Raw genomic sequence first — 15,306 nt, forward strand, 5'->3', positions numbered from 1 at the left:
GAGGTAGTTACACCTTATATATTGGGATGGAGGTCGGAGTTCATCTAATTATTTTATCAATAAACTTGTATGTATAACATAAATAAGATACCTCTTTACCAACAAATACGCCAAAACCCTAGTGGAGGAAGAGACTTTTGGCCAACACTTAGATTATATTTCAAGCCAGTTGTATTGTAGTTTTTTTATTTATTTATTTTTTCTAAAATTACATTTATGTATTATGAAAAAAAACTCATATTGTGGTAATCATATTGCCATGCGTGATGATGTGTCAAACATGAAAATCTATGTGGTAATGAGACCTTACCTTAATGGTGGGTCACGCGAGCTAATATGGATAATAGTATTTTTTTTAAAAAAATACATCATATGTCTATAACATATGTGTATTGCCATGCAATATCGTCACAATTATTATGTTCAGAAATTTATGACGATTCATATATTATCATAAAAAATTGTCACAAACATGATGCAAGAGTATATTATGACAATTTTAATGACGGGAGTTAAATTTTCGTCACTACAAAGCCATCTTCTAAAAATCGTCATAAACAAGGTGATCTAATGACAAATTACTCTATTGTCATGGACTATTCGTCATATAAGGTCATAAGTGTTGTAGTGATAGCGAGAAAGTGATCCCACCATGTTCACGCGGGTCCGCGAAGCTGATGGGTGGCAAAATGAACCTTAGCCACATCTGAACAAACTCCATTAAGCAGTGGGAATTTGGATTCCACCACCCTGAGCCATACATCAGCATCAAGTGGATCCTCTGCCCGAGTGAACAATGGCGGCTGAGTGCTGAGGAACTCCTGATAGGTGGTCGCTGCTGGGGGACGCTGATGGTGATCACCACAACCATAGTGCTAGGGTGGTGGCTGACGCTGAGCTAACTATCGCAGAATCTCATTCTGCTGAGCCATCAGTTCTTGCATGGTAGGAGGCGGCGGCGGGGGTGGAGGAATGCGTTCATTCTGTCCACGGCGCGCTCTTCCTGCCATCTAAAAATTTAGGATGCTCTTAATATCATTCCTTTAAATCAGGGATTGCACATGGTAAGAGATTTTAAAGGACAAAGTTTGTAAAATGTCAAACATTTCCTTACATTTTTCATAAGAGGTACCACATGACATAAATTTCCTTCATAACTTAAAACAGAAATCATCCATCATTCGTCAAGCCAAAAGAGTTTTCTAACAGTTACATTAGTGTTCAAAATACTCGACTCTCTCTAGCCTAGTACCTCCTAGGTGCAAAAGCTAAGCTAGTTTTGAGGAGTTCTACTGCTGCACACTTCTACCCCAATCTCTGAAACCTAATGGGCAAACGAGGCAACACTAGACTTGGGGAAAGGTGGTCTCCCTGAGCCAGCAGTGTCCAAGCTGGACGCAGGCTCCGGCTACTCTCCTCCCTCGATGTCAACATCCTCGTCGGCCCCTTCTGCCTCGATGTCTTGAATTTCCTGATGGTGCATATCCAAGTGCTGGATGGCTTTCTCAAGTTGTTGCTGCGTGGTCAGGAGCTGATCCTCGAGAACCTCGATGGTGTTCTCCCTGGCCCCTACTTGCTCCTCAAGCTCTTGGATTTGGGTGGCCATCTACTCCACCTGGAGGTCCTTTTCCACCAGCTAAGTGGACAGGTCTACCACAAGGTCCTCCCTGTTATCCAGGGTGATCTTGGTAGACTCCACCAATCCCATCAGCTGGGACATTGCCTCACCTCGCACTGCTTGCAGACGATACAGGGCATTCATGCACCGCACCGTCAGGTGAGCAGTCTGCCCTGGGTAAAGAGCCCACACATCCTTGGCATGCTCCACTCGATCCTTCCACATTGGATCGTCCTCCTTTTCAGTGGGGAACAAGCCAATGGGATGAGTTGATAGCTCCAAGGGGTGAAAGTCACAAAAGGTCGTCAGCCCATGGAGAGCAATGGACTCGATAGTATCTTCAGCCCTGAACCCGAAAGACTCGGAGTCCAACAAACGCCAGCCCGACTGCAAGGGATGAGGCTCCAAGGTCATCCTCACCCTACAACGGGTACCCGGTGCTCCTCGAACAGCTGCACCACATACTGGGGAGGCGTCGTATAACCGGCTCCCTGCAGCACCTCCCACAAAAGGCGGGGAAAACCCTCTCATGCAAGTTCGTCCGTGTGGGAATGTGCGTTCCCTCCTTCCGAGGATTTGTGAGAAGTCATCTGTGTAAGGGTAAGCGTATGCGAAAAGAAAAATAATTACAAAAATAAAAGGGAATTAGTGCTTGGCTTTCCTAAGGTTACGTTGAGATCTTTGAGGTATACTTAATTTTTATTACGGTGTCTCTTGGATTACATAGCTTTTAAAATTCTTGACCACTTACTAAGTAGTTAGAACAAAATGATGCATGCATGCTCGTCCTAATCGACCTCACATGAAACATATAGGGATAGAAAACCCTCCATCCATTATCATAGTAGCCCATAGGGCATATTCAAATAGCCACCTAGCTACCCATCTAGTATCCTAAGGCTTCGCGTTCTATGCCCATCCTTATCGTCTTACCGATCTATCCAACATTTCTTTCTAACAAGTTTTACTCTTTGAAAAGGTTGGTAATTACGATTTATTGATTCCTCTGTTGTGGTACAAGCTCCGATACCAGCTGTGGCAGAACCGCCCGAATTATTCCAACTTAAGTGCCTAAGTCCCGCCTTAGAGTCTAGACCACACTTAAATAGGAATAAAACGTCAGTCCCTCGGATCTAGTCCGACAAGGCCACTAACAGGATCAAGTACCACGTACTCACTCGAAGGTGAGGCATAGAGCATATACAATAAAGCATAAAACCATACTTTAAAGGAGTACTTAAAATTATTACAACATCATCGGAATTTTGCAAAAGTAGTTGTCATTGTTCGGAATGCAACGGAATATAACTAACGGTAAATAAACGGAGGGATAGGGAAGCCTGGCCCATCACTCCTCATGCTCCTCCTCTACTGAGGCAGGGTCCCACTCGACTGTCCAACCCGGTGGCAAGATGGACGGCCAAGTCACTCCAGCAACCATATCCTCCAGAGAACCTGTAAAAATTATGCCACAAGCAAGGCTAAGTATACTAATACTCAGCTAGACTTACCCGGTGTGAGGAGTCTACTCCTCTACCTCTAGACATGCAACTGTTTGGCTAAGGGGTTTGGTTTGCCAAAAGCACTAGCTGAGTCTAAAATCAAGTTTTAGCTTTTCAAATTTTAGTGTGACTCTCTTAAGACTAAATGTGTACCTAGCTAATCATACATGGTACCAAACATTTAGCAATCAACATCTTTTGCCAAATCAACTCATTTCCACTTGTTACTCAATGTAGCAGCATGGATCAAGTAGTCTCATTAGCTACGAGAAGAAGACGATTCGAACCGAGTTTTTATCCTTGCAAGGTAAACCTAAACACACGACGTGGCCAGGCACTCCGTCCCCACACACATCAACCGTCCCCATCGATTCCCCGTCAACAGATCAGGGCTCACCGCCTTGGCGTACAATACGTCACTAACCCCGACTGCCGTCGTGTAGTGACCGCACTTGTACCCACCATAACTAGAATGGGAGACCACGTCTCAGGTCGCGTGAGGGGTAAAGTCTGCGGGCAGGTTCACTCAGGTACTAGGCTTACCGATTTACCATATTTCTCGGCATGTGTTTAGTACGTTCAAACACTTGACACACGATACCACACCTTAATCCTTATTCCAATTTCCGCCTTGTAGACAACACATCCCCATGGATCGTTGTCCACAGACCATCATCATTACGATATAAAAATGGGTACAACCAATTCCTGACCTCGCGCGAGTGCTAGAAAAAACACTCGACTTCTACCGAGATCCCTAATTAGCAAAGCAGCTACTCGACCTAGCATACTAGTATCCATCTCAAAAGGAATCCTGAGTTCATGCAACTAGGGTTTCAGTCAACTCCTACACTTAAGTGCACAATACAAGCCTACAATCAATAAGTGCAGTAAAATAGCATATAGAATTGGTTATGCATAAAATCGGGGCTTGCCTTCCAAAGCTAGGGCAGGCAGATCCTCGATGGCAAGCTCTTATTAAAATAAGATATATGCATAAAACTAGAGATTACAGTCTATCGAATGCAATGAATAAGATATATGCATATTAATGATATGGCAATTTGTAATGTAAGGTGGACAATATTAAAATAGTGAGTAAACTAGTGTTTTCTTTGTCGGAGGGTGTACTAAGGGTTGTAGACACTCATCCAAGGGTATTGAGTGAACTTAAGAATTTTAGTCATCTCTTATATGTTTGTTTGGGCTCTTGGGGGATTTAATTGCACACCACTAATTTCTCCCAACAACTCTCATCCTACTTACTATTTTGCCTATTAATTACTTTTGAACTATCATGGCAATTTAAAATTTTCTAAAAATTTTACAAAAATTACAATGGGTAAACCTTGGCCTCTGTGGTCTATTCTAAAAATTTGAGGTTGAAATTAATTCAGATACTCCTTGTGCAAAAATGACAAAAGTAAGGGTACAAGGGTACTTTGCACTATAGCTTTGATTTAGGTGAGGTTTCTGGACTAAATGTTATTTTTGCTAAGATTCATGGGTGATAATAAGCTTCTGTGCCAAAAACCACAGAAAAAGACCCACTAGGTATTTAGTTGTGCTTTTCTAAAGTTTAATGCCAAAAATGTACTTATAACTAACTTGTTATTTGAAAAATGCCAAACAATAGAACTTATACTTTTCCTAGATTTCTACTAGCATATTATTAGTTATCCCAAGGATTGGGGTGGGTTCTCCTTAGGATTATTTTTCTAGGATTTTTCTATGTTTTCATGGATTTTATGAAATAAAATGTGTTGCATTTCTTTTGTACTAACAGAGGGCTTAACAAAATTTTCTAGTGAACTATATTGATAAAGTAAGCTAACAAAAATGTGGTTGCCCCATGGTCCTTATTTTAAACTCCCTTTCCCATTTTCTCTAACTTTGAATTAAAGTAAGTTTAAATGGTAGACCCTTACCTAAACTGGTGTACTGAGGGGTTTATTAATTTTAAACAGGCTAGGTAGTAGTTAAATACCTCTATAATTTTTCTCAACCTCAGTCCAACAGTGTAGCTATTTTCCCTTCTGTATTTAGCTTTTGGCCAGTTTACTATTTAAATCAAAACTTTAAAATTTTTTACAGTACTTAGGGTGTTTGGTATTTTTCCAAAGTAGTTCATATTATTTAGAACCTAGCAAAATTAGTTTGACAAAATTTGGTTGGATAAACTGAAGTTATGAATTTTGCAAGCTCTGTCTACATTTAAATGAATAATGTTTAAAAGGTTTAAGGAAAAACCAGTTTACACCGAGACCCCTGGGCTTTCCCTTAACTAAGTCTTTAAACTATACCCCTGCGGGACTATTCACCTGAGTCACTGAGTATTCACCTGAGTCACTGACTGTTCACCTGAGTCACTAAACAGTAACCGCGGGGAATAAACAGGGTGGTGCGGCTTACCGGCGACGAGGGAGGTCCGGCGAAGGGCAGGGTTAGATCCGGGAGGTCCTAGCGGTCACGACGAGGTGCGACTCATCGACGGTGATGGCCGAAATCTGTCTGGCCACATGCGCAGGCGATCGGGCTCGTCGACGGCGTACGCTCCGGCCTGCTCATGGCGGTATTACTCAATCCAATGTCACATGAAGCTTCACGGGGTGCTAAGGATGCTACCAGTGCAAGGAATTGAAGAAAGGCTCACCATGGAGCTCGGTCTACGTGCGTCGGCAGTCGGGTGAAGTCCGGCGATGTCGATCCGGTGTCTCCGGTGAGGTAGAGTTCAATCCCCGTCTCTGGAAGCTTCACCGAGGTCCGTAGAGGCTATCCTAAGGGTCGGACGGGGCAGGGAATGGCTAGGTTGGCCGGTCTACGATGGTCGTGGCTTGCGCGGCCGCTGGCACCTCGCTCACGGTGCGAACTCCGACGAACTCAAGCTTGGGTTGGGTCAGTGGCGCGCGAGGGTGTACGGTCGAGGCCGGGATGGCTTTTATAGGCGTGGGCGCGGGCGCGGGCGCGGGCGCGGGCGTGGATGCGAGGTTGGCGCGGCGCGGGGCTGCACGTGTGGGCGGAGCGCCGAGGGCGTGCTCTAGCACGCTAGAACGCGTCGAACACGTGGGCGTTTGTTTCTGCCTCTGTTGAAGCGCCTGCAGGGATCACAAACGTGCGAATCGTGCCAAGGGTCTTATGCAAATCTCTTCCTGGCACCTAGGGCTAGCTAGTTTGTGTAAGTTCTATTGGGAGATATGCCTAGCTTGTGAGATATGCGGGCGCCAAGTCAAGTCTGTCGGCACTGTTCACAAGTGACAAAACCGGTGTCAAACCATGTCAAACGACCTCGGTTTGAATTCAAATTTTTCAGAGAGGTGCCTTGGATGATTTGGGTACTTTTTGCTATTTGGTCCAAGTGGTTTTGGCGCCAGCACAAAGGTGAACACCTTTGATCATTGGTCTAGGGTGGTTTTTGGGACTTAGAGAAATTTTTAAAGGCTCAAGTGTGCTTTCCACTTGGTGAACTATTTTGAGGTTTTTGTTGGGCCTTTTTGCAATATTTCTCTTATGAAATTTTGTAGCTTTACTAATACTCTTCATCTTTAGTAAAGGTTCCTTTTATGTTTTGATCATTTGCCCACTCTTTCCCTTTTAATCACATGGTTAGGGTTTAAGGGTTTAAGAAGGAATCATGGTTTTAGAATCTTGTTTGTGGGTGAACATTGTATGAAACATAGGGTTTTCTTCTTTATTATGGTTAATGCATAGCTTAGCCATGATTCTAAAACTTTTAGTGCCTTCACTCTCCATTTTAGCATAAAGTTTGAGTAGGACCTAATGTGCTTCTTTGGACAGGGCTTTGGGTAACACCAGGGGTGTTACACTTACACACACTATCTTGATATTTTCCAAGGGCTTTTCTTCCAAGTGATTTATCACTGTCTTCCCTTTTACATTTGTTGACATGTCTGTGCTAACTTAAACTCTTTCGTCTTGCGGACTTGTCAACGTAATTGTTCCGCTGGCCCATTGTATCACTCCATCACAACATTTCAACCAGTCGCATCTAAGAATCACATCAATACCGTTGGATCCTAGGACCACTAGGTTGACTGAAAAATCTATTCCTTGAATCTTGAGATTAACATGGAGGCATGAGTGTGTGGTCTTGTAACGCCCTGAATTTGGGGGTAGAATTTTTTCTTCTTTTCTCTCACCAAATTCAGGCGTTACTCTCTTTTCTCTTTCCTCGTTTGCTCCTTCTTCCCAATTTCAAACCAGTATAGCGACAAGTGCCCGTGTCATGTATAAACCAAAACCTAAGTGTCATGGGTGTTGCATCATGCCGAAGCACTTTTCTTTGTATGATGTTGAGTGTTTGTCTCGTTCCGTTCCGGATTTCGGTTCACGATTTAATTCCGTTTAGTGGTCGTGCACGTCGTGGGTCTTCGATCCGCGAAGTGGCCCAGCCCAGCCCAGCCCAGCCCAGCTCGGCCCGGTCCGACCCGGCCCTGCGCGCCCCTAGCGCCCAACCCCCCCCCCCCCATGCGCCCCCCCCCCCCTCTCCTCCCTCTCTCATTTGGATCTCCCGCGCAACAACCTCTCCTCTCCCTCTTCCACCTCTCTCTCCCCGTGGTGCCCTAGGATTTGGAGACGGCGATCACCGGATTTTGGACCCCGAGGTGAGCTCCCCTCCCCTCCCCTTCTCCTCTCTCTCTCCCTCTCCCTCCTCTTCTTCCCCCCACGCGCGCCCTTTTTCCCCCCCGCTCGCGCGTGCCCCTGCCCACCCCTGCTCGCCGGCGGCGGCGCTCGCCCGCCCCTCCCCCGGCAGCGGGGGCGCTCCCCGCCCCTGACTGACCCGCGCGGCGGCACCCCCCCGCCCCTCCCCCGGCCCTGCTACGGCGCTCCCCGCCCCCTGCCCGCCCGCGGCGGCGGCCCCGCCCCCTCCCCGGCGCGGCGGCGCCCCCTGCCCCTCCCCGCGGCGGCGCCCGCCCGTCCCGGCCCCGTGGCGGCGCCCGCCAGCCCCGCCCCTCCCCTGCTCGCGCGCAGCGCGGCCCCCACCCCTACTCGTCGGGGCGCGGCCCCCGGCGCGGCCCCGGCGCGGCCCCTGGCCGGTTCAACCGCCCCCCTGGCCGGTTCAACCGCCCCAGCCCCGGCTCGGCTGCTCCCGTCGCGCCCCGGCCCGGTCGCCCCGCCCCCGTCCCAGCCTCGCCCGACCGTATCCTCGCTCGCCCGCGCTCGCGAGGATTATTTGTTAGTCGATAGTTAATGTCAAACTCCGTTAGTTAGCATGCTGCGTCGCGCGCTTCGCCGCGCGACAGATTGTCTAAATTCAGATTCTATCTATGTGCTGCGTCGTGCGCTTCGTCGCGCGACGATCCATTTTAATTTCAGGTTGTTTAAGGTGTAACGCCGCGTGTGTATTCACGCGACGTTCCACTTTGGACTCAGTTTAGTCGACGTATGCTGTTGCGCGTCTCGCCGCACGACCATCCTCTTTATTTATCTCCACCTGCTTATAATGATTAGACATGAAACATGACTTTACTTTACGCTAAACATAGTGTCTACATTAAATTTCCTTCCATTAAGCGAGTGGTTAATTTATAATCATGTAACGTGATCGTTTCTCGACTGTCTTGTTCTCTTTCTCTCTTAACTGTAACTGCGAGCCCGCGTGGAACGTCTGTTTACTTACTACATTCTATTGTATGGTGTACTGTTCTTTTGTATTAAATGTGTGGATGTATGTGTGTTTGCGCTCGCATAGAGAACGATCCGGTCGAAGAGCCCGAAGAACTCGCAGGAGAAGCCCCTGAGCAGCAGTCGGTTGGTGGAGGCAAGTGTCCCTTGACCTATCTCTGTCCCATTCATTATTTAATTCACCTCCCGCTTTACACATTTATGCCTAAGGATTGACTAGCTTTGTTAACCATGTCCTTGTTTACCTATTTGGGTTGGATTATTATTGTTTAGCTTTATGCTATTGCTCAAACTCTAATCAATGAACATGATGAGATTATCTATGATACGCTGTTTTCCCTTCTCTTATTATGATGTTGTACTTGTGGTCTTCAAGGGGGCTCGAGCGGTTTCTCGAGTGCCTCTCCGTAAGGACCTGTTCTATGGATGACCGCCCGGGAAAACAGTGCAACCATGAGGGTGGAATGGGATGCCCTTAGCTGAATAATTAGAGGATCCGGGGTGTAGTTCACTTAGCCGTCGTGCCGTCAATGGGGCTCGGTGTATGCGGCTCGCTCCGCCAAGTTTGGGTTCGCCCCTTGGGGAGGAGTGCGGTGCATTTAGGAAACCTAACGGGTGGCTACAGCCCCGGGGAATCTTTGTAAAGGCTACGTAGTGATGCCCTGCTAGGCCACCTAGGTAGTGGTCAATGGGGAGTAGCTCTCTCCGGGCAGAAAGGGAATCACGGCTTGTGGGTAAAGTGCACAACCTCTGCAGAGTGTTTGAAAACTGATATATCAGCCGTGCTCGTGGTTATGAGCGGCCAAGGGAGCTCCAGTGATTAGTGGTACTTGGTCAGAGACATTATGGTACAGGTGGCTATGAGATCGATGGCTTTGGTTATGACTATGGTGCTGGTAAGTGGTACTCTTTCCGTTTGGAAAGAAGTACGTTTGGGTTAATAACGTGGGTTAAATCTAAAACTTGGCTTTCTCTACTAGTAATAATAATCTGACCAACTAAAAGCAACTGCTTGACTTACCCCCACATAAAGCTAGTCCACTACAGCCAAACAGGATACTTGCTGAGTATGTTGATGTGTACTCACCCTTGCTCTACACACCAAACCCCCCCATCCCCAGGTTGTCAGCACTGCAACCACTGCTTAGGCGAAGATGAAGCTGTGGAAGGAGACTTCCAGGAGTTCCAAGACTACGACGAGTTCTAGGTGTGGGTTAGCGGCAACCCCCAGTCGGCTGCCTGTGAAGGCCGCGGTTATCTACGTTTCTTTTCCGCACTTTGATTTATTGTAAGGACTATATGGACGTCTCAGACGTATGATGTAATCGACTATTATTTCCCTTCTTAATACTATTTTGAGCACTGTGTGATGATGTCCATGTTATGTAACTGCTGTGTACGTGAATAACTGATCCTGGCACGTACATGGTTCGCATTCGGTTTGCCTTCTAAAACCGGGTGTGACATAAGTGGTATCAAAGCCGTGCTGACTGTAGGACCGCTAACCTAGAGTAGAATGGTCGTTCTAAGGACTATAGACCTCTGTCTCTGCCTTGACTTTGATATCCCTTCAAAAGTTGGTCATGCCGACCGAACCTATGTTCTACTATATATTATACCTTGCTGAAAATCATGTTTTATTCTAATCCTTCATTTACTTATGATTCATTACTTGCTGGTCATATTAATTCTGTCCTCACCCTTTTGCTTGCGATGTCTTTTGTAGATGGCTCGACTTAGACACACTGCACGAAAGTCTGTCATCCCCTTCTTACCCTCCCGCCTTGCTGAGCGTCCGCTTCGCCGTCCCGTGGCCGGACAGTCCAGCCACTTGGAGAGACTGCACCACCGCCTGCATGAGGAGCAGGAACGTCGACGACAGGAGCACCAGGGCTCTTCCTTCTCGCTCCAACAGGAGATAGAGTCCATGAGGAGCTGCTCCCCTATGCTTCCTCTGGAGGCGCCCCCTGCACCACCACTGGGCGCCCCAGCTTCTGGAGTAGCTGCTGGAGGAGACCCAGATGACGGAGGTGGCGACGATAGCTCGAGCCACGACACCGACCTCTCTGCTAACCATGAGCCGGAAGGATGGGTTGCTCGACCCATCACTCGCGACGCTGCTCGCGGGTGTCACTTCCACGATGCGCTCGACACCCTGCTACGTCGGGCACTTAACCGGCATACTTGGTCCATCGAGTATCGCTGTGTGGTCTACCAGCACAGTCGCGGGGTCTACCCGGACCGCTGGGAGGCGACCTGCTTGGTGCGCCGTCCGGAGAACAGTCTCCAGGGTGCGGAGGCCTGCTCAAAGCCCTATTCTATCTCTGAGCGGGACTCAGCTGAGGCAGCCATGCAAGATGCTGCACGGCGTGCGCTTTCGCACTACTGCTCGGTTTTCGGTGGGGCAGCTGATGGTCTTGACCTGAAGTATTACCCCCGCCGTCCATCTGGCATCACAGGAGGCGTGATTGTCTCACCTGTCGGTGAGGGCAATCCTAGGTTGAGCAGCACAGTCAACCTAGCCGTCGTGCTAAACACGGAGCTGGACCATGCATTAGATGAGCTGAGTAGGGCTCGTGCTGAGATCGCCCTGCTGCGGGCTGAGCGCGCGGAACGTCGTCACCTGGATGGTGGTTCCCCCGCTCCCGTCGGGACTCAGCACCCGTACCGCTCACCTCGGCGTGGACACCAGTCTTATGGCAATCCCGACTGCAAGACCAAGATAAATCTAGAACCATACCTCGTTAGAGTTGGATCTTGTAATTAATACGAAATATATACGTAGAAGCTACAGTCTTAGCGTTAGTCTCGGTCTTAGTTAGTCTTAGTTAGACATGGTAGTTTGCTATATCCTATGCATTTATGTTTGTCATGATGAACTATGTTTGGTTTGAATCTTTGTAATGACTGTCACCAGAGTGTGGGTATCCCCTGCATTTTGGTTTACCTATTATGTTAATGGAGGTAGTTATATAGTTGGGAAACCTTTTTATTCCACTTTCCTCTTTATCTGAGAAGCTGTGTGGTCTGTGTTGGAGATCAGTGAAGATGCTCATCTGTTCAGTGCTGTTGAAGAATTCTATACTCTTTTCTTATGCTGCAAGATTTGCCAGATCAGTTCTGATGTGTGGTTGCATTCTGCAGATGTCAGAGAACAGGCGCAGAGGAGGAAGGCGTGCTCAGCAGGAGCGAGCTGCTCAACAGGAGGAGGTGCCCCAGCAGCAGCATCTGCCGCCCCCGCCCCCGATGTCCATCGAGCAGATGTTTCTGATGCAGACTTAGGCAGTTCAAGCCATCGGTCAGACTTTGGCCGCCATTCAGCAGCAGCAGGCCCCACCTCAGCCTCAGATGACTCAGATGCCCAGAGACAAGCGTGCTGAATTCATGAGAGGTCATCCACCAACGTTCGCTCATTCTTCTGACCCCATGGATGCTGAAGACTGGCTGCGCACTGTGGAGCGGGAGTTGCATACCGCTCAGTGCGATGACAGGGAGAAAGTCCTGTATGGTCCCCGTCTGTTGAGAGGAGCAGCCCAGTCATGGTGGGAGTCTTACCTCGCCACCCATGCCCACCCTGACGCCATCACCTGGGAAGAGTTCAGAGGTAGCTTCCGTTAGTACCATGTTCCCGCAGGTCTGATGACTATGAAGAAGGAGGAGTTCCTGGCTCTCAAGCAAGGGCCATTGTCTGTCAGTGAGTATCGAGACAGGTTTCTGCAGTTGTCTCGCTATGCTCCTGAAGATGTCAACACCGACGCCAAGCGACAGTACCGTTTCCTGAGAGGCTTGGTTGACCCTCTTCAGTATCAGCTGATGAATCACACCTTCCCGACATTCCAGCACCTGATTGACAGAGCAATCATGACAGAAAGGAAGCATAAGGAGATGGAGGATCGTAAGCGCAAGATAAGTGGACCCCAGCCTGGAAGCAGCAATCGTCCTCGTTTCTCAGGCAATCAACCTCAGCAGTTCAGGCAAAACCAGCGTCCACCTCAGCAGCATCAGCAGTTTCAAAGGCAGTATCCTCAGCATCAGTACCAGAACCGTCAGAGCAATCAGTCAGGAGGTCAGTTTCAGAGGCAGAATCAGCAGGCACCTCGTCTTCCTGCCCCAGCAGCCTAGCATAACAGTCAGGCAGCACCAGCTCAGATTGGAAACAGAGCATGTTTCCACTGTGGAGAGCAAGGCCACTGGGTGATGCAATGTTCGAAGAAGGCAGCCCAGCAGCAGTTAGGCCCCAGTGCCCCAGCAAAGCAGAATGTGCCTCAGCCTGGAGCAGGCAATCGCTCTCAGCCGCGCTATAATCATGGAAGACTGAACCACTTGGAGGCTGAAGCAGTTCAGGAGACCCCCGGCATGATAGTAGGTATGTTCCCAGTCGACTCCCATATTGCAGAAGTGTTATTTGATACTGGAGCAACACATTCTTTCATTACTGCATCATGGGTAGAAGCACATAATCTTCCAATTACTACTATGTCAACCCCCATTCAAATTGACTCAGCCGGTGGTAGAATTCGAGCCGATAGCATTTGTTTGAATATAAGTGTGGAAATAAGGGGGATAGCGTTTCCCGCCAACCTTATAGTAATGGGTACTCAGGGAATAGATGTCATCCTAGGGATGAATTGGCTAGATAAGTATCAGGCAGTTATCAGTTGTGATAAAAGGACCATCAAGTTGGTGTCCCCACTAGGAGAGGAAGTGGTGACCGAGTTAGTCCCGCCTGAGCCAAAGAAAGGAAGTTGTTATCAGATAGCTGTTGATAGCAGTGAAGCAGACCCGATCGAGAGTATCAAGGTTGTGTCCGAGTTCCCAGATGTGTTTCCAAAGGATTTACCGGGTATGCCACCAGAGCGGAAAGTTGAGTTTGCCATAGAGCTTCTTCCTGGAACCTCCCCCATCTTCAAGAGAGCTTACAGAATATCCAGACCAGAGTTGGTTGAACTTAAGAAGCAGATTGATGAGCTGTCAGAGAAAGGTTACATCCGGCCAAGCACCTCGCCTTGGGCCTCCCCTGTCCTGTTTGTGGAGAAGAAAGATGGCACCAAGAGGATGTGCATCGATTACCGAGCTTTGAATGAGGTCACGATCAAGAACAAGTATCCCTTGCCCAGAATAGAAGATCTGTTCGACCAGTTGAGAGGAGCCAGTGTGTTCTCCAAGATTGATCTGAGGTCAGGTTATCATTAGCTCAGGATCCGACCTTCGGACATTCCGAAGACGGCATTCATTACCAAGTATGGTTTGTATGAGTTCACAGTGATGTCTTTTGGTTTGACCAATGCGCCAGCGTTCTTCATGAACTTGATGAACAGTGTATTCATGGATTACCTTGATAAGTTTGTGGTGGTATTCATTGATGACATTCTGGTTTATTCTCAAAGCGAAGAAGAGCATGCAGATCATTTGAGGATGGTATTGCAGAGATTGCGAGAGCACCAGTTGTATGCAAAGTTGAGCAAGTGTGAGTTCTGGATCAGTGAAGTCCTGTTCTTGGGTCACATAATCAACAAAGAAGGATTGGCTGTGGATCCGAAGAAAGTGGCAGACATTTTGAACTGGAAAGCGCCAACAGATGCTAGAGGAATCAAGAGCTTCATTGGAATGGCCTGATATTATCGGCGATTCATTGAAGGATTTTTGAAGATTGCGAAACCAATGACAGCGTTGCTAGGCAACAAGGTTGAGTTCAAGTGGACCCAGAAATGTCAAGAGGCTTTCGAAGCGCTAAAAGAGAAGTTGACTACAGCGCCTGTCCTAGTCTTGCCTGATGTGCACAAGCCCTTCTCGGTGTATTGCGATGCTTGTTACACAGGTTTGGGATGTGTGTTGATGCAAGAGGGAAGAGTTGTGGCCTACTCGTCCCAACAGCTGAAGGTTCATGAGAAGAACTACCCAATCCATGATCTAGAGTTGGCAGCAGTGGTTCACGCACTGAAGACATGGAGGCACTATCTGTATGGACAGAAATGTGATGTTTACACAGACCACAAGAGTCTGAAGTACATATTCACCCAGTCAGAGTTGAACATGAGGCAACGAAGATGGTTAGAGTTGATCAAAGACTATGAGTTGGAGATCCATTACCATCCAGGCAAAGCAAACGTAGTGGCAGATGCTTTGAGCAGAAAGAGTCAAGTCAATCTGATGGTCGCTCATCCGATGCCTTATGAGTTGGCCAAGGAGTTTGACAGGTTGAGTCTCGGATTTCTGAACAATTCGCGAGGAGTCACAGTTGAGTTGGAACCTACCTTAGAGCGCGAAATCAAAGAAGCGTAGAAGAATGATGAGAAAATCAGTGAGATCCGGCGACTGATTCTAGATGGCAGAGGCAAAGATTTTCGAGAGGATGCAGAAGGCGTGATATGGTTCCAATACCGCTTGTGTGTTCCCAATGTCCAATCCATTCGGGAGTTGATTCTCAAGGAAGCTCATGAGACGGCCTATTCGATTCACCCTGGCAGTGAAAAGATGTATCAAGATCTGAAGAAGAAATTCTGGTGGTACGAATGAAGAGGGAAATCGCAGAGCATGTGGCTA

Source organism: Zea mays, chromosome 10 (assembly GCF_902167145.1).
Source record: "Zea mays cultivar B73 chromosome 10, Zm-B73-REFERENCE-NAM-5.0, whole genome shotgun sequence".
Classification (NCBI taxonomy): Eukaryota; Viridiplantae; Streptophyta; class Magnoliopsida; order Poales; family Poaceae; genus Zea; species Zea mays.